This window comes from Amblyomma americanum, chromosome 3, assembly GCF_052857255.1.
Source record: "Amblyomma americanum isolate KBUSLIRL-KWMA chromosome 3, ASM5285725v1, whole genome shotgun sequence".
Lineage (NCBI taxonomy): Eukaryota > Metazoa > Arthropoda > Arachnida > Ixodida > Ixodidae > Amblyomma > Amblyomma americanum.
In genome coordinates, this window is record NC_135499.1 from 22,706,616 (window position 1) to 22,733,279 (window position 26,664).

The 26,664-nt window shown below is 47.0% G+C and overlaps 1 long non-coding RNA gene across 1 annotated transcript; it reads left to right on the forward strand.

Annotated features, from left to right (window-relative positions):
* Window positions 1-5,199: 5,199 nt before the first annotated feature.
* Window positions 5,200-6,379, forward strand: LOC144122891 (uncharacterized). Its single transcript, XR_013312930.1, has 3 exons — window positions 5,200-5,232; window positions 5,428-5,520; window positions 6,098-6,379. It is a non-coding gene; the product is annotated as an uncharacterized LOC144122891 (long non-coding RNA).
* The last annotated feature ends 20,285 nt before the right edge of the window (window positions 6,380-26,664 follow it).

Consider the following 26,664-nt stretch of genomic DNA (forward strand, 5'->3'; position numbering starts at 1 on the left):
ACTTTTCGTGGAACTTTCACTGCCAAGATAGAGCATTTGAACTCGTCTCCCTTTAATTTGATATGACCAGTGCATGGCGCAGTTCCTTTTATCGGTAATGATTTCCTTTGTGAAATATACTCTCACCTGTGCGATTATTTTATGTTTTGTGTTTCTGCACGGTATTGTTTATGTTGAGGCTCGATGCGAATTGTCTTGCAGCATGCATTTGTGCGTAAAAGTTTAGAAGCGCTGAACATTAGGTGCTAGTGTACGCTGACGCAGAACCGCGAGCGCAGCCTCTGTTGGCCGTTGTAGCTGAGTCAGTAGGCGTAAGCTCCTAGAGATGCTACCTTTTCACCTGTATTAGGTATTGCAGTATACTGCTGCCTCGGCACGTATTGCGGTGCACGATTTGCACATTTACATCAGGTGTCGTAGTGTCTGGTGCTGCGCAGAACGGAAAGGAAGAACGCATGGTCAACTGTGCTAGTTTTGCTTAGGAAGTAGGTCGGGGCAAAAATAAATGATTTCATTTGGTTCCTCGGAAGTGTGTTTTCGGTGCAAGTGATTTCAAAGGGACCATTCTGTTTTTCTTTATTATTGATGATTAATAATTGTCCTTGCTATTTTGGTGCGCCGTTAATTTGCAAAATTGGAGCTTGGACATTGTGCACCAGATCGTACGCTTGCCTCTTGTTGCAGCGGGAGAAAAAGGGGGACATCAATTTAGTTAGGTTGATTTGGATTATGGCCTTGTCTGGTGTTTGACGGGAGACAGAGGGCACTTGCTCTTGTTGGGTGTTGCCTTTTGCCGGTCGGATTTGCAAGCTGCAGAACGACCAACGGTGACCAGTGGCGAGAAGGAAGGGCATCCGACCGACTCGCGCGATGCTTTTCGAGGTGCCTTGGCGACAACGCTGTGAGCAGAGATCCTGGCCCGGCGCGTGGGACCTGAGCACGTGAAGCTACCTGGTGTCCGGACACTGGACGTGAACTTGGAAGAGCCTGGCGAATGTGCGCGCCTGGCATCCGAGCCACGTGGAAGCAGCTCGTCTTCCCGGTGCCTTATCTGCTGGCGGGGATGCAGTTATGCGCGGTCAACTCGCCCGGATTACAATTCGGCAGTACGCCAAATTTATTCAGCGAAACGCCCCCTTGACACGCCCCGGTGCTGCGCCGCAAGGGAGCCGCACCCAATGTGGAAAGATCTGCGCGCGACATGTCCAAACCTGCAGCGAGCTGGGAGGCAGCGAGGCGCCAGTTTCGCTTGCCCCTGGAGGTCCCCGCGCGCGGCAAATTTTGAAGCGAAGCCAGCGCGGTCGCTGGTTGGACCTATCCGTCAGGCGGAGAGATCTTACTACAAGACTCTCTCCGCGGTCTCCGGTGCTGACAGCCGGCTGGGAGGCACCCCCTCCTAACTGCTGCGCCCCAACCGTCAGGCCCCATGAAGGCGGAAATAAACTTCATTCATTCATTCATTCATTCATTCATTCATTCATTCATTCATTCATTCATTCATTCATTCATTCTGGTTCGACCTATAGGGCCGACTACAACGGCTGCCTTTGGATTGGACGGTTTGAGTGACGACGGTTTCGGGGGTTTATAAGCACAAGCGCGGCCGCTTGGAGGTAGAGACCGACACACCGTGAGTGGAGTGCTGCTCACGAGTGGGGTAAGAAGACGGTGTGACGCAATCGAGTCTCGCCGGCCGTCGCTGTGCGAGAACAGTCGCGTTTGCTAGGAGCTCTCGGCCCCCGTGCCGATCACGTTCTATACAGCGCCCTCTACATAATGTATAAAACGCCTTTTTCCTTAATCTCACCGACGCCTGACACGGACTCTTCGCTACCGCCCAGAGAGCTGGCACCGCTCAGTCAAGAAAAGGGTGGCGAGTGCTACGGGACCACCTCCATGGCACAACATTGGTGGCAGCGGTGGGATCCCCAATCACAACAGGCAAAACGCTTGGTAGAGTTGATCTTTCGGACCCACCTTGCGGATGCACCCTGGCCATGGTGGTCTATGACACAGCTGTCCTTGCGCTGTTAAAATTCAGATGATTGTTCTGAGCAATGTGGAGATAAATGCAAGCAGAAAAAAAATCGTTCCGTCATAACGAACCCTCTGTACAGCGACATGCAGCCATGAGCTTTACGATTTTTTTTTCTTTACAGAAGCAAGCTTTATAATGAATGTGATAAAAGCAGGGACAATATCCTTGAATAGACACGGCTCGTGTCAGCACTTCTCTTATTATGCGCGTTTGAGTGCGATACTAAAATAGCAATCTCAGGTTTAACAGACGTTTGTCCGAAATCTGCTTGAAGTAGGCGGGCCCCCTGTCACAGTGAGGTGTATATGTAATAAGAGTTGCGAAGACAGCACTATAAACCGAAAGTTATATACCTAAAAAGCATATTTACTGACACAAGCTGTTAAGATCGGCGAATTCGGACCTAGGAAGAATTACTAGAAAACCAACGTGAAGGCGGATGAGTCATCGGGAAGACACGAGGCTGCGGGGACTGGCGTTCACGGAAGCAGAGGCGACAATGGCAGCACCAGGGGGCCGAGTCTGCCCTCGGCTCGCTCGACGCAATGGTGCTTTCGACGGCCCCGCTGGGGATGAGAACTGAAAGATGGCTGTGGCTTTGACGGTGTTCCCGCGTTTCGGACAACAGGCGGGAGAGTGTAAAGTCATTCATCCACCTGTTGGGAGGTGGCTCGATCTTCCATTCTCCTAGTGGCGCCGAACCCGCCACAATGGTGATTGCGACAAGCCAGTGTTCGATGCGCCTTTGTCCCTATCCACCTGCTGGGGATCGGTCTGCCATTTATCTCCCACGAAAACGTCGACCTGGTCTCTGTGGTGACATTAACGCTACAGTGTTCGTGGACTGTCTTTTCCCTTTTCCGACGACCGAGCCGCGAGGAAGCTTCAGAAGGATGGACATCTCAGCTAATTGGAAATGCATAACGAAAAGGTTTAGCGGACTCATGGTGAACAGCAAGATAGACAAAACAGGCGCTTACTCGCAACAGGGTGTTTATAACAAAAACGCAGAATATAAAGAGAAAGATACAAAACAAGCATTCATGCAGGCGCATAGAATTTAAACAAGCAGGTGTATTTCGGCATTAAAACTCTCGCTCATGCAAGACCACCATAAGATCAGCCACACACGACTACGCACTTTTGCGGATATGATATGCCCCAGAAATTTCTCTAGATTGCTTGATTACCTTTCATGCGCCTGCGTGAATGCTTGTTTTGTCGTTGCTGTTTTGTATATTTCTGTTTATATAACGCTTTTTTCTAATAAACACCCAGTGGGGAGTAAGCGCCTGTGTTGTCTTGTCAACCATGTCGTTTGTCGTGGGTGCGCTATACTTTTTCGGGAGAGAGACACAGCATCACCACCTGCCGTGGGCGGTACCACCAGTGTCTTCATCTGCTCACGTGATTGAACATCATTCTCAGAAATTTATTCCGCCGTCAGGGACCTGGGAAATTCGAAGAGTATTTAACGGCGTTCTGGTTTGTTACCGACACCCTCCTATCACGACTGCAAATATGTAAAAATAAACCAACTATGCAGTTTCATTCTTAACGGATTCCGACGCCGTCCTTCGAAGCCGGGACCTGCGGTGCTGAACGAGTCAGACAACCAAAGGGCCCCTCCGTGTCCAACACTGGTGGAAGCAGAGGGATTGATGCGCAATCCCCAACAATGCTTCAAAATAAAACAAGGGTGTCCTGGCGTTCGACTGGGCGCCAGTCTTAATCAAAGTGTACATGAATGTTCGAGAGCAGTATTTATAAGGGTTTGCGAAAGACAGCTGCAATTTCCTTCAGTAATAACATTTGAATAGGGAAAAAAACCTCGTACGAAAATGGCACGTACGCGCGGTCAGCGCGTCACGAGTCAGAGTCCAAAAGGGTGTCCATGCAGTGGCCGCATTCCGGCACAGCGCAAGACGCCGGAACGCACACACGCACATTCCATTCGAGTGTTGTTTATATACACTCACTGTTCCTAGCACGTGCTGCCTTGGTCCTAACAGGGTCCGTATTCCGAGTTTGTGTCATAATAAAAAAACGTCATAATCTGCCACAGCGGCTACACCTGATTGGTCGAAACGCCGGAAGTGGATGTGGTGGTTCGGATGCAGCGAAGAGGGACGACGAAGTCGGACTGACGTCAGACACATAGCGTGCACTCCTCTAGCAGCAGATGATCAAGGACAGCCAACATGGCGGCGCGCTCTGAAGAGGAGCCTCTCGCTTAGAAGTGAACTCGTCGGTGTTAGTGCGTTTTTCGGCCCGTTAACTGGCTATAAACAGGGTACTGCACTTTCGCTTCGTGTTATCTTGCCTATAAGAAAATGGGTGGACGATAAATTTGGCCTGTTTTTTGTTTCGCGTGACGACTCAGTAGCTTCTAGGCCTATAACGAGCACCAGTTTGTTGTAGAAATTGTTCTCTTCAATCAAACCGGATGGCGCCACTATTACCGGAGTTTTCTCGTCTGCGTATGTTGAATGATTTAACATCAAGCATACTGACCCTCGAAATCCTAGCGTTTACTGCGCAAAAACGCGCCTTTCCTATTATAGAACTCTATATTAGCTTTTGTAGCGTCCTGCACCATGATTGTGCGCAATGCCTGCCAACGTGAAACCGCTCATGTGCACGGATGGTCAGTCGCCAGCGACGCACTGCTCCACCGACGCGTCTGACATAACAGAGGTGGCTTTTGGGCGTCCCTTACAGTTCTCGATAGCCGCGGTGGTCAAGAAAAGGGTGGCGAGCGCTACGGGGCCACTTCCATGGCACAACATTGGTGGTAGCGGTGGGATCCCCAATCACAACAGGCACAACGCTTGGAAGAATTGGTCATTCGCCCCACCTTGCGGATGCATGTTGGCCATGGCGGTCTATGGCACAGCAGTCCTACCGCCTTCAAAATTCAGATTATTGTTATGAGCAATGTAGAGATAAACACAACCAAAAAAAAAACACAACCACAACCTTTACTGCACGCTGTTGCATATATGCGACATTAGCATAAATGGCTCCAAAAACAAAAGGAAATCCGAGTTGGAGCTTCCTGTGCTCGTTGTTGCATTTCTGCAACATAGGTTTGAAATGCGCGCCATCGTGTGCTGCCATCTGTCCTGCTTCAGAGGAATCACAACCATAACAAACATGGTGGATGCTTCGCGCGCTCACGTGCTGTAACAACGGTAAGTTTTTGCCGTTTTTTATGCCTTTCTGAACTGGATAATGTAGAGTGAAATTGTTTAGTCTTTACTACGCATCATTTTTAATGTGTGGAAGGCAGAAAACGTTCTTATAATGCAATATTTTGTTTCTGGCGCGTTAAAGTTGGTATGTTGCACATATGCAACAATGTGCACCTTGGTTGTTTTTCTTGACAGAACAGGCGATGGATGCTAAAACGTTCTATGGCCGAGCACTTCCTTCTGAAAGAGAAGACAGTGACCTTTCTGGAAGCGATGATGACCCTGAGTGTAAGTTCTTTGAGTATGCTTTTGTTCGTAGAGTACCATTTTTTTTATTCGTTGCAGTTTATTCATTTGCTCTGTATTTATTTTGTGATGGAAATTTCGTTACACACAATAGTCAATTTTTTCATGCTTCACATATTCAACCACGTGGAAGCCTCACTGACAGTGAAAGCTTATCAAGTTCACACTCTGATGAGGAGGAAAATTTGACGCACGACTCTACGACACAGCAACCTTCTAGTAGAGCAAATAAGAGAGTAATTTAAAAGAAAGCGAACTTGATGAGGGATCCACAGGAAGTCCAGTTCGCTGGAGAAAGTGACCTTCCAGAAGAACTTTTACATCTTTCTACACCGTTGCAGTATTTCAAGTACCTGTTCCCAAATTCACTGATGTCCCTAATAGCGGACCAAAGCAATTTGTTCGCGCTTCAAAAAGACGTAAACCAGCCACTGTGCACTACTGCTGAAGAAATTGAAATGTTTATTGGAACCGCCATGTGGATGTTCGGCTAGATGAGGTATAATTTCTAAAGAATCATGAGTTGTTTCAAAGGTAATAATCACATATATTCTTTCAGGTTGGCCACTGGGTTCTTTGGAGTCAAAAGAGGCAGCACTGCAAGTTTCCCAAGTGCACCGGAATCTGCATGAGCTACTGTTCTAAGTGTGGCATTGATCTCTGCTCTACAAACAAGAGCAATTGCTTCGACGTGTATCACACAATGAAATGACTGTTTTACTCTGGTTGATTCAGTGGTCATTATTTGTATTTCATTCTCACCAAGAACGGTGTTCAGCTTTGCAAGCTGTTTTCATTGTTCACATTGTTGCAAATATGCAACATACCATTTTTCAGCCAATAAAAAATGTTGATAACCAGCGAATCAAATTTCCATGTGCATATAGTGATTTGTATGACTGCCTGCATGTCCTGAAATAATCTTATCATAAAATAAAAAATCGTGCAATAAAGGGTTAATGTGGATTAGCTCAGCTAACCCAGGATATACAAAGCGAAAGATGTCGGCGATTACTGTGTTCATTGGCGTTGGCGTTGACAATGTTCTAGACGGCGATGGCTTTGAGCAAAGGAAGGAAGGGCGCATAACTGGCCCCTGGATATGCGGATGCCTCATTCGTGCTTTGATACATGTGGCGGTGGTGAGAGAGAGAGATGAGGCCGTAATGCATTAGCGCTGACACCATTGTGACTGACATGCGGCTATGCAGCAATAGCTGCGCCGCAGCGTTCATTTGGTGATCAATCTCTCGCGATCAAAGATTAACTGCATGCCACATTCAAGGGTGGCAGGGAGGGCGCATTGCCTCTCCAGTGTGCGGAACACATCAAAGCAGGGGGCCTATTCTCGACAATTCGCCATTTTGTTGAAATTGTGACGTAGGCGTGACGCAACCATCAAGGCGGTGCCAGGTTACGTACCCACAGAATCTGATTACGTGAAGAGAAAAAAAAGTAAAACTGATCTAGAAATAAATACCGTCGTCTGCTACTATTGGCGCCAAGTACGGAACAGAACGCCGCTCCGGGAGCTTGCGCTGTGCCTCTGCGTTGCAATCATCGGTGCATACGCGTCGAGGGGCAGTGCGAAGGAGTGAATTATGTTGCGGCCTCTTACGTATCATGTCGGATGTCCGGCAGCAGCTATGGGCAGACCGACTGGGGCTACTCAGTGCGAAAGACTCGCACGTCGGTTGTCAAAGGATTCATCGAGTTCGATGCGGCGGTGCGAGCGAGGGCGCAGCCTAGACGACTTTTCAGTCGAGGTGAACTGATGGCGTACCCGCGAGTCACGAGCGGCGTCACACGCGTGCGTACTGTTGCGCAGAGAAGCTGGCGAACATCAGGAACGGGGCCAGAGTATTCGTAATGGCGTACGTGCCGAATGGGAGCGGAAAGTGAAAGCTTTGGCCGGCATGATGCCTTTGTGGCATTGCTCCTCATAACGATCGACGACAGCTTCGCACATTCACTTGCCAGCCACAGTTGAATGCAGGAACTAAGGCAGTTTTCTGGGGGAAAAGTCATTTCGTCCAGGACAGGAAAGAAGCAACGAGAGCTAAATTTTTAGAGTGGTGCCGCCACTGCTGAAAAGGCACCCGAAGCGGCGCCTAAATCTGCGCAGGCCAGCAGTCCCTGCCCGAGGACAACGCTCGCATACTTCTTAGCGTTGTAAATTCTGCGGAAACCCAGTGTTTCCCAGGCGCCGCGTCAGCTACCGTTAGGTCAGCAAGGGCGCTAAAGCTTTTAATCGCCACGTATCGGCTTTAACAGAGAGCGGGGGGCAGCGGAGTTGTATCTGTGTGCGCTTGGAAGGCCTACAAGATGTGTTTAGTGCTGAAATGCATGCTTGGCAAGGCAAGCCGATGTGCACATTTTAGGCAACGCGTTGCACCAGACTCTGTTGTTAGTCATGTTTGCATGCACCCGCGCACGAAACGAAACTGCAAAGCGCGGAATATCGGAATAAATCTCTTCAAGGAGAATGCACCGAGTGCGCATCCCTTATTATCAACTTAAATGTGCAAAGCCGGGGGAAAAAAAAAGATTCTTTTCTGGCATTAATAAGAAACAACATAAAACAAAGCGAAAACTCCCCCCACACACAACATAATTTGAATAGAGCGTACCCTCACAAAATTCATCGATGTACTCATATTTTGCTTCGTAAGCCTGCACGCATGCACTTTTGTGATGTAAGTGGCACATATATTACTTCATAAAAATTAAAAATGCTGTTAGAAATTTTGCTTCTTTTTCCCTTAGTAGAAAGGCATAAATCTTTTCTACTTGTTCAAGTGAATGCGTAACACTCACGACCACCACAAAGAAGCAGCTACACTATAGGTGCGATGCAAGTAAGCACAACATTCTGGGAGGTGGGGCAAAATTATTTTCTTGAGCACTTACAGGCCGCCTCACCTCCCTTGCTGTCCACACAAGCAACACGAGTCAGGCAGCGTCTTGAAGTTTCTTCGTTTTAGAATAACAGTTATGCACCTAGCATAAAATCAAGCAGCTCCTTTAGATGCCTGATCAAGTACAGTACAGCAAGCTTCCAAATAAGAGAGAAAGATATATGCCAGAAAAGGTGGAGAGGTCGGATAAGGAAAAGTTTCTTCACCTCTTATTCCACAAAGGGGCAGGGGAGGAACATAGAGGTAGAGAGTAAATATCGGTGGTGGACACCATATTACAGTAAGACGCATGCAATGTGCAAGATACTTGCTTTATTTGCTTTGTTTTATGGGCCACCGCGGCAGCTTTATTTGTATGATGCAAGAAACTTAATTTAATGTTCATGAATGCACACTCATTGCCTAGTACACGTCACACAAAGCCCTAACATATGTTTTGGGGCCAAGCATTCCAGTTGATCTTGCACGCAGTATTTAAAGAGACAACTAAGTGGCACCATGAGCCGATGAGCTGAAGGAGAACAAGAACATGACAGTAAACTTAAGAGCACTACATACAAGGAGGAAATTAATTTATTTCCATACTCTGAGGCCCGGAGGCATAAAAAGAAGACTGGGGAAACACATAAAATTGGTAACTGCTTTTTCGAATTTAATACAGCCAGATATTGCAGCAATAGAGGCAGGAACATGGCAGGAAAAACAAAAGCGTAAGATTACACAGAAAATAGGCAAGACATTCAATGTTGATGTCGCCCTCAGGACAACATATGGGAGGCACCAATACAGACAGCGGTAGTGTTCTGGTTAGGGTATTATTAAGATAAAAGTCTCCAGGATGCACAAAAAGCAATCTAGCCAGCGACGGTAGCCACTGGCTTTCGTTAGGTTCTTTAATGTGTGCACCACGTAAGATGTATTCATGAAAATTAATAAATTACAGGAGATTGTACTACACGAAATAAATTATCCTCACAGCACCATACAATACACAGCTAAAAGGAGAAGTCAGCAGTAGGAATTGCAACGATACGGTGCATGTACACCCCTACGTGAAGACTTCACGCCACAGGGTTCACTTTTTAGCGGTGTAGTGGAGTATTCAAGGCACCCATCATGCTGTAAACTTCTGCAAGGTGAGGAAAACCCTTGTTTTAGCCTGTCAAGGCCCTTTAAGCTTCAAGAACACTCAGTGCTGCACTTCGGGGATCAAAAGCAGACCATGTGGCCTGAAGACTTGACTACAACCCTGCAATTCATTACAATTGAAGACAGCTGGCGCACCATTAAATACCAAAACAGAAATGCCAAATACAAAGGAGAACAAGCATTCCAATTTTTGATCTTGGTATTGTTTACAGACATACATACTGGAGCAGTTGCTATGCTGTTTTATTCTGCCAGAAAAATATGTGCTGCAGCCATAAAAAGCACCCTGTTTAGAGGACGATGGATGCTAAATGGGATTGAAATAAATAAATCAGTGACAACTGAAGCAAACCTTGAGAAAAATGAGTTTGCAATGTACGCAGTTGTGCACAAAGTGCCCTAAAGGGTTTAATGCAATTTTCTCATGCATTTAGTCATTCGCATCTTTTTTTTTTGCTGAACATCAGCGCAGCCACACATGCACAGATAATTTTACACAAAGGTCGGATTAGACATTGGTGGCACTGGCACAGTTAATCGCAAGGGAAGGCCTGAGTACTGGGTAAAGTAGACGATAAACTGGTGATCAGGATAGATGTAAGTGAAACTGGTGCATTTTATTGACTAAACAAATCAGCTGTAATACAAAGGCAGAGAAAACTGCAATATGTTAGTGGAAATTGAGTGCACTGGAAGATATATTGCTCAAAATTTGAGCCACCTGAAATATTAGCTTGTTTTAAAAAAAATTTCTTTGCTTCCAATCTTTTTTTGAAGCTCAAGCAAAAATTCGGAGCAAGTCAGCTGGAGAACAAACTTCCCTTCTGCAAACTATCACAACAAACACATTTGTTTTTGCTACAAAACAAAATTTCATGACTGCTGCAGGACATGTGATGGCAATGACAGTAATAAGCCGATTGCTGCTGCCACAAAGCAAAAGTGGTAAAATCCCGCACACATCAGGGTCACAGAGGCAGATTTCTCCGGTAACAAGACAAGTTGCAATGTGTGAAGGAAGTGTGATGCGGTATATGTGCGCATTGATAATGCCCATTTCACGAAGTGCCAAATCAAGTAGATTCCTGTGTTGAATCAAAAAATAGCAATGCGTCCATTGATGCCCCAGTTTTACCAAAGAAACATAGGTTGAACAGATTGTCTGGAATTTGTGTCAAATTCGCCTAACAGCATTAGCAGCAGCCAAGAAGCAAAGCACCAGCAAAAAGGCTGGTAAAAGCAGGGTCTTACACAGCGAAACTGGTCGAACTAGCAGACAGCTGCCTTGTCTTTAATTCGTACAAGCTTGGCAGATGGCAAACATGAAAGCTCAGAGGAAAACTAGTGGATTGCTGTATCACTACACATAGCATTTAAAAGCAACAGTAGAAAACAGGCACAGAGGCAAAGAAATGTCAGGAGACAAAGCTTGCTTTGCTCTGTGAGCACACACAGATGACACATTAGGGACCTCCTATCGGACGAACAGTTGCCTACAAAATCAGACTGCGCCCTGAGCAAGATGTGATAAATGACTGCATACACATCCCTATGTTTTGTGCATGTCAAGAAATTTTAGTGAAGCAGTAATCACGTCATGGAGCACAAACTTTTAACAGAAATCAAAGACAAGTACTAGTTCAAAGCTCTGCTGGCAGCAGAAAAATATTTTGGTGACTTCCTCTGTTTCACGGCACTAAAGCACCAACATGCACATTCTGCATAAAGAGAGCACACAGCAATGCAGTACATTAAGAATTAGCAACTGTTCAGTAGCGTTAAAGCATGTGTTTAAGCACACATCCAGCCAATTTGCAGATGGTAGGAGAAAAGTTTCTTCTACGCTTCCTGTCACGTGAAGAACTGCAGCACTAGAGAAAAGCCTAGTCTGCACATCAAACACACCTGTCATTACACACTCTAGTGACAAACTGAAAGTAAAATTTGGTCCTGTTTAAAGAGCAGCACAAAAATCACAGACTTGAACAGCTTTCTTGCTGTGTGCAATGAAACTTGAAGCATAAAAAATGTTTACATAGGCTGATCATAGCATGACTACAGGTGAAAACTATGGCAGTGAGTCCTGCAGCTAAGTGCAGATGCATGCAATGTGTCGCACAGTGCGAGTTTGATCGCCTTTGAAAATAATCCTGTTCCATATGTACAGCACTTGACACCTGTGAAGACATCCAATGCAACCCTTCCAAAGAATGATTCTTTGCTTGAGAAGCACTCAAGCTGAGAGGTGAACGATGTTGAACCTTGCAGCAGCATTCCTCAGCACATGACTTCCTAGGATAGCAGTGATGCATCGAAGAGGCGCAATATACACATGTCACCTGGAAGGCAAACAACACTGTCTTTAGTGCGTGAGCTTGAGTGCAATGCAAATTTCATACACACAAGAGAAAAGACTTTCAAATACGAGACATCACAGGGCTGTAATTATCAAACTAAAGTTTCATGCATGACTGTAACTACTCCTCAAATAAACTGCTTTTGTAACAGTTATATTTTATTGGTCATCTCTATAAAAGTGATGGAGGAAGTAAAACAGAACTGTGAAAACAGCTTGACTACAGCCAGACTGATGGGTATAAATAATTATTACATATTTATTTTTATTGTGTTGCAGTGAAAGCAACTGCTACAAGGCACATTGTAGGGTTAGTCCAAGGTTAGCTTTACCTCAGAATATTTAACTGCACTAAAATCTCACTACACGAATGCTTTTGCAACTGCATTTATCAATATGTAGATGCCAAGCCATTGTGTTTGTGTGCAATGAAAGAAAACCATAGACATGCAGCCGCCCTACAAGTCACCCACATCCGCATATTGTAGTAATCTGAAAACTCGTTGTGTGTTTTACTTTACAGACAAGACTATTTTGAAATGCTGTTTTTATTTGCACAAGGCTTCCTCGCTTAATAGGCTACAAATAAATGTGCCATGAAATTCATAGCTCTTTGCATGTCACCAAAAAAAGGGTAGGAACATAAGGGACTTGTTATTACACACCCGAAGAAAGCCACCAGCTATCAATATGAATAACCTTGCATGCAGCCATCTGAAGAAAGTCAACAGCAATTTTTCGTTGTTGTTTCCCTTACCTCATCGATGCTCGAGACGATGTACCCGGCACATCTACGCTGCCTTGCTGACACCGCTGTCTTAAGAAACTGCCCTTATGCACACAGACACTGATGCACACAAATTAAGCTCACAGATGATGCACTGATGAGCACAGTCCCGCCGACAAGCCGAACACATTCTGGAAGCATGTTGCTCAGCCGGCAGACAGCCTTTTTAGCCACCCTCTCATCACTCACGCATTTGAATATCAGGTCAGCGACAGCGTGTAAATAGAGGCAAACACTGAACAAATTGGTGTCCAGACGTTCACAGCTACCGATCGCGCCTTGAAACACAGGATCAGATTAACGGCCGGAGCACCTACAATACCATGTTTAAGGCAGACCAGTGTGCTCACGCGCTGCCTCTTGCTGCAAAGCTTCTTGCACAGCCACCACACAATATATCACTGGCCATGCCGTCAAACTCACGAACCGCGCAGTCCTTCGAAAACACTGAGGCGCACTCACGAATGCCTCGCTTCTCGCAGCCCGTGACAACAAACCGCAGCTACGGACGCCGCCATATCCGCGCTGTAGCAACCGCGACCGCGCGGACCGATAATTTCTTAGCATGAGAGAAGCGTTTGAAACGGGAGCGCAGCTAGAGTCCTCACACGGGTGCAAAATTACGCTCTGATAATTAAGGCTCTAAAAGGCTGCTTAATTAAGAGGAACCATTATAACGCCGTTTCAATGCTTCTACATTCAAAACAACCATGTTTCTGAACAGTTTTTTACTTGAAATAAGCGCCTACCAAACTACGGTGAGCTAACAGCCGTATAAATCAGTGTGGTCGTAATTCGACTATGTCCACCATAATTCGACCATCTTGCGGCCGTCTCAAATTACGGCGGCCAAATGGGGCATTTTTCAGCAATGGCAGCATTTCCTTTGCGTCACTAAACGTCATTTTGACCTCACTGAATTATGCTTGCGTATCACGTGAATCACGTGACATTCCTCCAGCCATTCACATTCTAGGAAGCAACCCTCACAGTACGAACTTTTTTTTCTCAAAATTGCTAAAACGAGCCAAGTGTTTTCTCCCATGCCAGCTGTAGCTTCGTTTCCCCTCCACAGACATTTAAATTTACCAACCCGGCACAAAATATAATTGTGCTAAAAATCAGTTTTCAAGGACACGTCATTTTGACGTCACGGCAGAAAGCTATTTCGAAGCCTGATGGTTTCGCGCCACAAATTTAAAACTCGTGACTTGCACGTGATCGCCCAATGAGCCAATCAGAGAGACAATATGGCGGCGAGCGGCGGCCATGCGTATCGAGAATGGGGCCCCAGGGGCCCTATTCTCGACACGCATTCTCGACACGCATCGTGGTTGGCTGCTGACCCGAAAGACGCAGGTTCAATCCCGGCCGCAGCGGTAGAGGCCCGTGTACTGTGCGATGACAGTTCACGGCAAAGAACCCGAGGGGGTCGAAATTATCGAGAGCTCTCTACTAAAGCATCTCTCATAGCTTGAGCCGCTTTGGGATCATAAACCCCATAAAACAAAACAAATAAAGCAAGTATCTTGCACATTGCATGTGTCTTACTGTAATATGGTGTCGTCACCGATATTTACTCTCTACCTCTATGTTCCTTCCCTGCCCCTTTGTGGAATAACAGGGGAAGGAACTTTTCCTTATTCGACCTCTCCACCTTTTCTGGCATATATATTTCTCTCTTACTTGGAAGCTTGCTGTACTGCACTTGATCAGGCATCTAAAGGAGCTGCTTGATTTTATGGTAGGTGCATAACTGTTATTCTACAACTAAGAAACTTCAAGACGCTGCCTGACTCTTGTTGCTTGTGTGAACAGCAAGGGAGGTGAGGCGGCCTGTAAGTGCTCAAGAAAATAATTTTGCCCCACCTCACAGAATGTTGTGCTTACTTGCATCGGACATATAGTGTAGTTGCTTCTGTGTGGTGGTCTTGAGTGTTACGCATTCACTTGAACAAGTAGAAAAAAATTTATGCCTTTCTAGGAAGGGAAAAACAAGCAGAATTGCTGACAGCATTTGTAATTTTTATGAAGTAATATATGTGCCACTTACATCACAAAAGTGCATGCGTGCAGGCTTGCGAAGCAAAATATGAGTACATCACTGAATTTTGTGAGGATACGCTCTATTCAAATTATTTTGTGTGTGTGCGGGGGGGGGGGGGGGGGGGAGTTTTCGCTTTGTTTTATGTTGTTTGTTATTAATGCCAGAAAAGAATCTTTTTTCCCCGACTTTGCACATTTAAGTTGATAATAAGGGATGCGCACTCGGTGTGATCTCCTTGACGAGATTTACTCCGATATTCCGCGCTTTGCAGTTTTGTTTCGTGCGCGGGTGCATGCAAACACGACTAACAACAGAGTCTGGTGCAACGCGTTGCCTAAAATGTGCACATCGGCTTCCCTTGCCAAGCATGCATTTCAGCACTAAACACATCTTAGGGGACTTCCAAGCGCACACAGATGCAACTCCGCTGCACCCCGCTCTCTGTTAAAGCCGATACGTAGCGATTAAAAGCTTTAGCAGCTTTGCTGACCTGACGGTAGCTGACGCGGCGCCTAGGAAACAGTGGGTTTCCGCAGAGTTTACAACGCTAAGTATGCGAGCGTTGTCCTCAGACAGGGACTGCTGGCCTGCGCGTATTTAGGCGCCGTTTCGGGCGCCTTTTCAGCAGTGGCGGCACCACTCTAAAAATATAGCTCTCGTTGCTTCCTTTCCTGGCCCGGACGAGATGACTTTTCCCCCAGAAAACTGCCTTAGTCTCAGTTCCTGCATTCAACTGTGGCTGGTAAGCAAATGTGCGAAGCTGTCGTCGATCGTTATAAGGAGCAATGCCCCAAAGGCATCATGCCGGTCAAAGCTTTCACTTTCCGCTCCCATTCGGCACGTACGCCATTACGAATACCCTGGCCCGTTCCTGATGTTCGCCAGCTTCTCTGGGCAACAGTACGCACGCGTGTGGCGGCGCTCGTGACTCGCGGGTACGCCATCAGTTCACCTAGACTGAAAAGTCGTCTAGGCTGCGCCCTCGCTCGCACCGCCGCATCGAACTCGATGAATCCTTTGACAACCGACGGGCGAGTCTTTCGCACTGAGTAGCCTAAGTCGGTCTGCCCTTAGCGGCTGCCGGACATCCGACATGATACTCAAGGGGCCGCAACATATTCGCACTGCCCCTCGACGCGTATGCACCGAAGATTGCAACGCAGAGGCTCAGCGCAAGCTCCCGGACCGGCGTTCTGTACTTGGCCGTTCCGTACATGGCGCCAATAGTAGCAGACGGCGGTATTTATTTCTAGATCAGTTTTTTTTTCTCTTCACGTAATCAGATTGTGTGGGTACGTAACCTGGCACCGCCTTGATGGTTACGTCACGCCTACGTCACAATTTGAACAAAATGGCGAAATGTCGAGAATAGGGCGCCAGGTTTTTGCAGTTGGACACCAACGCCACGCTCATGAAAGCGAGATTGAGGTCCCCACTGGCCCACGGAACTGGTTGTGAGCCTTTCCTTTCGTGAAAATGGACAGCCTTTGCAAAGTCTTCAACACCAATGAACTTTATGTACGCCGTCGGCTCACTAGTTTGGTTTTTGAGGAAAGGAAATGCATAGTAACCGCCTCGCATATCTCGGAGGACACCCGAACCGCGCCGTAAATGAAGTGATAAAAGGAGGCAGGGAAAGAAGAAAGAGAAAACTGAAAATAGAAAGTGGCCTTTTGAGGAAAGGCGTGGCGCTGCGCAGCGGCGGGACACATGTGGCTCGGTGCTACTAGTGGCGCATGCGCAGTATAGTGACTAGGGAGCGAGAGAGAGAGAGAAACAGGCGACGGAGTCGGCGGCAGCCACCTGCGCCGTGCGTGACGGCACTCTTGCTCCGACATACGCAGGCGCGCGCGATGCGCGGTGTTCTTTAGCGTAGTGTATCTTTTCGCTTGAAAATCGTTCCGTCATAATGAACCCTCTGCACAGAGACATGTAGGCTTGAGCTTTACTTCTTTTCTTTGCAGAAGCAAGCATTATAATGAAAGTGATAAAAGCAGGGAGTATATCCTTGAATTGACATGGCTCGTGTCAGCACTTGTCCTATCGTGCGCGTTTGAGTTCGATACCAAAATTTCAATCTCAGGTTTAGGAGATATTTGTCCGAAGCCTGCTTGGGGCAGGCGGCCCGGCCCGCCTGTCGTGCTGAGGTGTATATGTAATAACAGTTGCGAAGATGGCACAATAAACCGAAAGTTATATCACTAAAAAGCATATATACTGACTCAAGCTGATGAGATCGGCGAATTCGGACCTAGGAAGAATTACTATAAAACCAACGCGAAGGTGGATGAGTCATCGGGAATACACGAGGCTGCGGGGACTGGCTTTCACGGAAACATAGGCGACAATGGCAGCACCAGGGGGCCGAGTCTGCCCTTGGCTCGCCCGACGCAATGGTGCTTTCGACGGTCCCGCTGGGGGATGAGAACTGAAAGACGGCTGCGGCCTTGACGGAGTTCCCGTGTTTCGGACAATAGGCGGGAGAGTGCAAGGTCATTCATTCACCTGTTGGGAGACGGCTCGACATTTCTTTCCCCCAGTGGCGCCGAACCAGCCACAATGGTGATTACGACAAGAAAGTGTTCGATGCGTCTTTGTCTCTGTCCACCTGCTGGGGATCGGTCTGCTATTCATCTCCCACGAAAACGTCGACCTGGCCCCTGTGGTGACATTAACGCTACAGTGTTCGTGGACTGTCTTTTCCCCCTCCGACCACCGATCCGCGAGGAAGCTTCAGAAGGATCGACATCTGAGCTAATTGGAAATGCATTACGAAAAAGTTTAGCGCACTCCCGACAAACGACAAGGTAGACAACAAAGGCGCTTACTCGCAACTGGGCGTTTATTACAAAAACGCAGAATATAAAGAGAAAGATACAAAACAGCAAGAACAAACCAAGAATTCATGTAGGCGCATAGAAGGTAATCAAGCAGGTGCATCTTGGTATTAAAACTCTCGCTCATGCAAGACCACCATAAGATCAGCATGACACGACTGCGCACTTTTGCGGATATGATATGCCTCAGAAATTTCTCTAGATTGCTTGATCGCCTTTCATGCGCCTGCGTGAATTCTTGTTTTGTTGTTGCTGTTTTGTATATTTCTGTTTATATAACGCGTTTTTCTAATAAACACCCAGTTGCGAGTAAGCGCCTGTGTTGTCTTGTCAACCATGTCGTTTGTCGTGGGTGCGCTATACTTTTTCGTGAGAGAGCGTCAGCATCATCATCTGCCGTGGGCGGTACCACCAGTGTCTTCATCTGCTCACGTGATTGAACTTCAGAAAACGTAACTGAAGAGAAGGTACATGCACTTGTCTGTTTTCTAACACCGTCATCTTAGGCAAACATAATGACAGCCTAACTCGGGAGATATTGGAGGCTTGTCACATCCGGTTGGAATCAGATAGTTGTATTAGTGACCCTTCTGTCGCACTAACTGGTAAAAAAAGATGTACTTATCCGGCCAAGATGTGTAGCTTTGCGCTCGTGCCAATTGTCACCGTTGTGGGCATGATGATTAGCTTTTGTGTTCTTTTGTTTTCCCTCTGGTTTGTGTTTGGTGTTCTTGGTATTTAGGATACCTTTGACGTGAATGCAAATCTAGTTACGAGTCAGCGCTTATGGTGCCCATTCTTCGTTGTGTCCCGTAGTTTTATTAAGCTCTTCAAATATGAATCAGTACCAACTCGCCCAGTTCGCAGCCTTAATGAAGATAAATGTAAAACGCCCTGTTGCGCGAACAAGCAAGCTGCCTTTTATTTACTATGGGCGATCGACGGCCGCAGCAGCTGCCTTGTGTCACTGAAAAGGCATGCGTATTGCGTAGAATATTTTCTCTTTTAAGGGCACCTCCGGCGTTTACACCGCAGAAAAAGAGTATCTGAAGCATTGTTTCTATTTTTTGAAGTCAACTGTGTAAATAATACAGCTTTCATAATACCCCTTTACAGTGGAATCCGATGGGCAAGTAAACTCGTGGCTGAATGTTTCTTCTCTTGTATTGATCGCGTTCCATTTGTCGGCAAAGCGCAAAAGCGCCGCTGGACGTTTCCATTCGGCAGTCGCAACGCAGTGATATCCTGCCGCCGCTCACAGTCAAAACCGAGCCGACATCCGCTTCCGGCGTTTTGACCAATCAGGTGCGACCGCTGCGGCAGATTATGGCGCTTTTTATTGTGACACAAACTTGGAACACGGCCCCAGGTCTTCTTGCTCTGAAATATGCTTGCTTTGATTGAAGGGAGGCATGTGTGAGACAGATGGGAATTCGGATTCAGGAGTGTGAGTGAGGTTCACCCGGCAAGCAAATTTCAGCGCTGTAACAATTTCTTATGATGATATCGATCTATACGAGCCGGGAGTTAGGTTGCGCCCTGTTGATGAAGTCACACCCAGTTTTACCGAGAAATGTTGAACATGACATCTTTACTACAGGCATGTGCATGCTAAGCCAAAAGAGAAAACTGTACAACATCTTACCAGTACTTTCACACAATAGCTAGAAGGGCGAGTTGGGGATACGTATACAAAAATAACAGCACGAAAAACGGAGACCAACGGTACAAAAACACAGGACAAGCGCTGACTCTCAGCTGAATATAGCGAAACAGGCAGCAACAAAACCACAAGGCACGTATAACTACGTTGGGTCAAGAAAGGCAACCTCAATGTCATGCATGAGCAGAGATGGTTTGCTGACGCAAAATCTCGGTTTTTTCTTCATTTGGCAGGTTTCGACTTTTTCTCTGGTCATTTGGTCGGGGTGTTCATACAATATGTCACTATAGTATAAGGAAGGAGAACAGGATTGACACAGGAAAAGCTGGGTTCGATTCCTCGTATGTCCGCAATTTATTTTTGAGGTGATCGTTTTACAATGCCGACACCGGCTTCTCTGCGACACCGGGCTCTTTAACGCTGTCACGCTAAAGTAGAAGCTCGTATAGCTTAACAGTGCGCGGAAAGAGAAGTGAATATGATAAAATGGTCACAGTACAGTACAACTAACACTCTCAAAGCAAAAAACACATCTGTGTAAGAGAAATAATTTTTGTTGCAGGTAATAGGGAAAAAAATAAAAGAGCCATAGAAGTGCAGTACGCCGTACAGTAGATGTCCGCGCACGTTAACTCCAGGTGGTCTAAATTAATCCAAACCTTTCGCTACCGCATCCCTCTTAACTCGTGTAATTTCAAGACATTAAACCCCACAATTTAGAGTTTTTATATAAATGTAAGAAATATTGCAAATAACATACATAATATTGCAAGAATAAGTACTCCAAGGAGAATAGTGAGCTCTTAAACAGAAGGCTAGGGTATAGATATTGACGCCAGTGCTCGGGAAGACGAACGCGCCGATCAAGAAGAGAACGAAGTGTTGAGGAAGCGCTCTCGTCCAGGGCTACGTCGCTACTGACTCTCGGTCACATGCCGTGCAGGCCGGTTTGGCACTTCTTTCGACAGCAATTCCCTCTCTTCTTATCCGGTCTCCAATTCCAGTAGCATCACAACCCCAGGAACAAACTTCTGCCCCTTCCGCGGTACCTACCTCGGGTACTTCGAGGCATGTTGGTATAATCTATGATTCCGAGATGGTGGAGCCTGATGCGCGGCTTCTTAAGCGCAGCGGGTCCCCCATGTCTCATTGGTTGTCTTCTCTGGGCACCCAGCCCAAATCAAAGAAGCAGCAGCTTGGCACTAAACCCAAGGATACCATATTGGAGCAGGCAGTTGCTGCTGCTAGACTTTCGCAACCATAGCGTCGTTGCGAGGTCTGCAGTGGAACTGTCGGTCTATTCTTTCCGCTTCCACAGATTGACACTGCATTTCTACCCAGCTTAATCCGGATGTCATAATTCTGCAAGAAACGTGGCTTTCAACCGACGAACATTTTCATATCAATAATTACCGTTCATTTCGCCTAGACCGCCAGTCAAGAGGCGGGGATTTACTAACTTTAGTCTCTTTAAAATTTTGCCACAGGGCTATGGTATCTTTTCAACAAATGTCTCCTGACTGTGAGATTTTGGCACTAGACTTTGTACTTCCTGGGTGCTCTCCATTTTCAACAGCAAATTGTTATTTCCCCAATGGAGTCCAGGATGTTAGACCTCTGGACTTGTTACTCGCTAACTGTAAAAACCCAGTTGTCGTGGCTGGGGACTTCCATTCTCACCATGTGTCGTGGGGTTTTAGGACTAATTCATGCGGCAAGTGCCTTTGGGACTGGGTTTCTGATCACAACCTGATGTGCTCAAATTCAGGATTGACCACTTATCTTCGCTCACACATTCAATCTGTTTTGGATCTCACGTTCATTAGTCCTGGAATTGGCGTAACGAATTGGTCGACTGTTGATAGCGGCACCTCAAGTGACCATATACCTATTCATTTTGATATCATATGTCGTGTTACTCCGGCGTCTTCTCAGTTGCGGTCACATGTAAATTATGACAGATTTCAGACGGCGTTGCGCTCTGCCCTTGCTTCAGTGTATAGCATCGCCGAGGTCCACCAGTCAGCAAGAATATGTCTGGCTATAGAGGAAAGCCGTAAAAAGTCGGAGTTCCTGGTGAGGTCAACAAAAGGGAATTCTTCTAACTGGTGGAATGCGGCCTGTACAAGAGATTACACGCAGAGCAAGGCAGCATGGAAAAAGCTTCTTCATAACAACTGGAGTGATTATAAATTTATTGCAGCCACCTTTAAACGCACAGTTTCTCGCGGGAAGGAAAAATATTACTCAGAACACTTCGATTATCTTTCAAAGGCGGGCAACCGACGTGCACTAAACGGTTTTCTACGGTCTAGGAAACAGCTCATGTCCTCTCATAATTTTCAGTCATTAGTTATGTCACCTGAAGAAGCTATCCAGGCGGTTGAATTAATTGCCACAGGCATGCAAAAGTGGTTCTCGTCTTTACTACCTTTGCGCCTATTGTTGTTTGCACCAGTCGTGCCAAGTGATAATGCCTCACAAGTAGATCTATCAGAGCTTTCTCAAGGTGCCGAGAGATTGCCAGCTGCTGCTCCTGGTCCTGATGGTGTTACTACAAAGATGCTCAAGATTCTATTTGAAGAGTCTCCCAACTCCTCATTGCACCTAATAAACTACTCTCTCAAACACGCTTGGATACCTTCTGAGTGGAAGCTGTCCAAGGTGATCCCTTTACTTAAGAATCAGGGTGGAGGCTATGGATTGAATAATATTAGGCCAATTTTTTTAACATCAAACGTGGTAAAGTTGATAGAAAGGGTGTTACTAATTCGGGTGTCGGCCATTGTGGACCGCAAAACTATACTCAGCCCGTGCCAAATCAGTTTCCGGCCACGGTGTTCGATATGGAATGTACATGCTGATTTTGAGAGCAAAATTCTCCTCGCTCGTCGTGAACGCCTGGTCGCGGCTTTGGTTACGTTAGACGTCGCCAAATCTTACGACAGTGTAGAACACTCCATCCTGATACAAGGCTACAGTCTCTTCAATTTCCAGATTATATAGTTGCATAGATATATGCATTTCTTTATAACAGGGAATTCTTTTGCGTTCATAATGGTGTTCATTCAGAGAGGTACAGACAAAAGCGAGGTGTACCGCAAGGAGCTGTTCTTTCTCCTGTGCTCTTTAATATTCTGTTGAGCTCAATTCCTCTCCACCGCTATGTACGCACTTACATCTATGCGGACGACATTGCGTTTTTTGCTGCTGCGCCGGATATACATTCTCTGTATGGTCTGTTGCAGTCATATTTGAATACACTTGAGCACTGATTGGGCGCATTACACCTGAAGTTAAATGTTGGCAAGTGCGCCACTCTTCTTTTCCCTGTATTCCCTCCTGTAGTGGTCTCTCTCACTTGCCAGTTAAAAATAATACCGCCGGTTCAATTCCTAAAATACCTAGGGGTCATTTATGACAACAAACGCACCTGGCGACCTCACATTGACCATGTCGCGGCGAAAGGGGCTCGTGCCGTGGGCTTGTTACGGAGATTATGCCATCACCTGTACGGCATGCGCAGAGATGCGCTATTTATGATCTACACTGTGTATGTCAGGCCAATTTTAGTATTTGGATCAGTGTTGTTTTCAGGCTCGGTTACATATAAACTTCGTCCTCTCGTCCTTTTAGAGAGCGAAGCACTTCGCATGTGCCTCGGCCTTCCAAAATTTGTGGCTATCAATGTGCTGTACCTTGAAGCCCGCATTCCGCCTCTCTTATCACGACTTCAATTTTTAACTGTGCAAACTTACCTCAGGATCTATGAATCCCATTTCCACCGTTCCCAAAGCATTTTCTGTTCTCAGCCGACCTCCTTTTTTGGTGTCCCCTGGTCTCATTTCAATTCCTCTGAGGTAGTGTTTGTGCAAAGATTACTTCAGACTTTAGACGTAAACATTTATGATATCCTTCTTGCGCTTCGCAATGGGCCCGCTATCCACATTGTTTTCGACGACATATTCCCAAAAAATGCAAACCTTTTGCCACCGAGTATTCTAAATGGTCTTCTAGATCATCTGAGGACCCTACCTACAGATATAGCAATATCCACTGACGCATCGCAATGCAATGGAAAAGCAGGTGTGGGAATATTTTGCTCGCATTTAGACTGGTCCTTTTCACTGCGCCTTCCAGATTTGACCCCTATTTTTCAAGCAGAGTTTCTAGCAGTTGTACTTGCTCTACGCAAGATAGACCCCTCTATTACAGCAGTGGCAGTAATTACTGATTCTTTATCTTTGTGTTCGTCCCTCGCTGCACATGTTGACGGTCCCATTTTAATAACTTTCTTATCCCCACTTCCTCCGCGTTTGAGCCTTGTTCATTTAGTATGGGTTCCCGGTCACAGCAGTGTGACAGTAAATGAGATTGCTGACAATCTCGCAAAGGCTTTCCTCAGCGACCCCGTGTTGCCAATCATCCCGGCTACAGCCTATATTACAGCATCTAGATTTCGGCGACGTGAGTTTTTAAGCACGCAAGACACATCACTTTTAACATCGGCTGATTATGAGCACCTTAAATATTATTGGAACAGGAAAATTTGTTGCTCTCGGCAGCTTGAAGTATCACTGGTGAGGCTGCGCTGCCGCATCCCCCCTCTAAATTTCTATTTACACAAGTCGGGTTTGGCACTCTCTCCCCTTTGTGCATTTTGCCGTGAGCCTGGATCTATAGAACATTTTTGGCTGTATTGTCGCCAATTCAACTCTCTGAGAAAAAGGTTGCTGGAGCAGCCCTTGCAGCATCTTGGCCTTAGTTTGAGCAGCCCGCTCTTGCTATCATTTGGCGCCACCACATTTGGGTTCAGCCACAGATCTGTTTGTACTGCTGTTCTAAATTTCCTGATAGAATCTCACCGACTGCCTTGCTAAGTGTTCCAAACTTTTCTTTTCTATCAATTATTACTTTTTGACTAAATCTTTATTATTTAATCCCTCTCTTTATTATTATTCTTATAATTTTGAAATCAAAACTCCCAACCCTTTTCTGTTCATGACGAAGAATTAACCGGTGTTGCACTCCCACGTGCTTTTCCTTTTTGTTAACTGCGTTCAGATGAATAGCCACCCGATTCTTGGCCGATCCCCCAGCGTGGGTATGTGCCATCTTTTGATAGGCTAAGAACAACAACTCTCGGTCGCTTAACGCCGTTGCTGACTCTACGTCAACGCCAACATGACATCTGGTGCAGGTGCCGGGTGTGTTGTTCATGTACCGTACGCCCCTTAAAGCCGCAGTTCAAATCCCGGAGAAATACCTAAGCTCGACACGCCAGTCCACCAGGGCAGTCGCCGATTGCAAGGTCTATCTACCGAATTTGAACTATTCTCTTCTAATCCACCCCGAAGGGCTCCCACAATGAATACCAAACCAGCTACAGTTCCGCCGGTCCTGCTCCACCACCAGAGTGAGCCACCGCATTTCCACGGCCAACCCCACGAGGACGCCGAAGACTGGCTGGACCAATACGATCGGGTGGCCATCTACAATGACTAGTGCGCTGGCTGCAAGATGCGTCATGTATATTTCGCCCTCGAAAACTACGCGAGGACCTGGTTCATCTACAATGAATCTGGCCTTCGAACGTGGGATACGTTCAAATCCGAGTTTCCCCAAGTGTTCAAGGACCGCACAGGCTGACCTGCTTTTGCGTGCCCGACATCAACTCCTCGACGAGAGTGTGACGGTGTAAGTCGAACAAATTAAGCGACTCTCCCGACGTGCAGACCCAAGCATGTCGGAGGAGAGGAAGGTAAGCTTCCTGATGGAAGGGGTTAAGGAGCAGCTGTTCACCGGCCTGGTTCGAAGTCCTCCAATGATCGTAACTGACTTCATAAAGGAGGCGAGCTACATCGAGAAGTCTCTTGACATGAGGGCCCGGTAGTAGGACCGCCCAACAGCATCGATGCACACGGCATTGTGGAGGGAGGCACGATGAACTCGGCAGAATCTCTACGTGAGATAATTCGATTCACTGTGCGCGAAGAACTGGCGAAGCTCCTTCCGGCTAAGGTACAGCCTCAGGTTGCCACACTTGCTGATGTTCGCGAGGAGGTGCAACAAGGTTTAAGCACGAGCACACCTCTACTTCTCCCAGACTCGGTACAGCCGCAGCACCCTGATCTCAGCTACGCTGCCGTCACACGTCGTTTTATTCCGTCCCAGCCAAGCCCACGTTACGATGCATCTGCCTCCGCCACTATGCGGAGTCAACCTCTCCAGCCGAATTCTCCACAGCGCCTAGGACGACGCAGAACGGATATCTGGAGAGCACCAGACAATCAGCCGCTGTGCTACCATTGCGGTGAGGCTGGACATGTTTGGCGCCGCTGCCCATACAAGGAGATGGGTCTTCGAGGATTCCCCGTCGGCTGTCCTCGTGCGACGTGTGGAGAACGACCACAGGAGATCGCGGACTACACCTCGCAAGCGGGCACAGCACAGCGTCGCTTCTCTCGATCACCATCTCCTCGTCGCTACAGTTTTCCAGGACAAGACCCGTCTCGGAGTTCCCGTAGGGAAAACTAGATGCAGCAGCCTCTGGAGGTGCGGCTGCTAAACGACAAAATGTGCAAGATCCTCCATCGCCGCAAGACAGATCGAGTTCACACACAATGCCGAATGCCCTAGCCGTATACCGAAGACTCATAAGACAAAGTGCCTCAAGACAAGCCGATGTCCTCACGTACCCCTCCGTGCCCACGACGCCTTTCCTCAATGCCGGACGCCTTCGACGCACTGCAGCTGAGACCGAATGCCTAGACATCTCCATAGTATGACGCTAGCAACAGCCGACTTAGAGATTTCGGTCGATGGCGCCGATGTAACCGCGCTGGTGGATACTGGCGCCGATTATTCTGTGCTCAGTGGAAAATTTTCGGCGGCACTGAAAAAGGTCACAACCGCTTGGGACGGCCCACAGATGCGTACTGCAGGGGGCCATTTGATCGCGCCAACGGGAACATGCACGTCGTGGGTAACCGTACAAGGCCAAACATTTCTGGCAACGTTCGTAGTGCTAGCCGAGTGCTCTCGGGACGTCATACTCGGCATTGGCTTTCCGACTGAAAACGGTGCCGTCATTGACCTGCAATCGCAGTCCGTCAAGTTCTCGACCGAGAAGGCCATATTCGTCGATAGTGTTCTCCCAGCGGCGCTGCAAATTCTAGACGAACACGTGACCATGCCTCCACGTTCCAGTGTAATGGTAACCGTCGGCTCAAAGAACATACGGCAAATTGAGGGTCTCGTAGAAAGCAAGCAATTGTTGCTTCTGGGCAGAGGACTTTCCGTCGCCAGGGCGGTTGTCTTCCTCGAAGATAGCAAGGTGAACGTTCTCACAAATTTCAGCAACGAACTC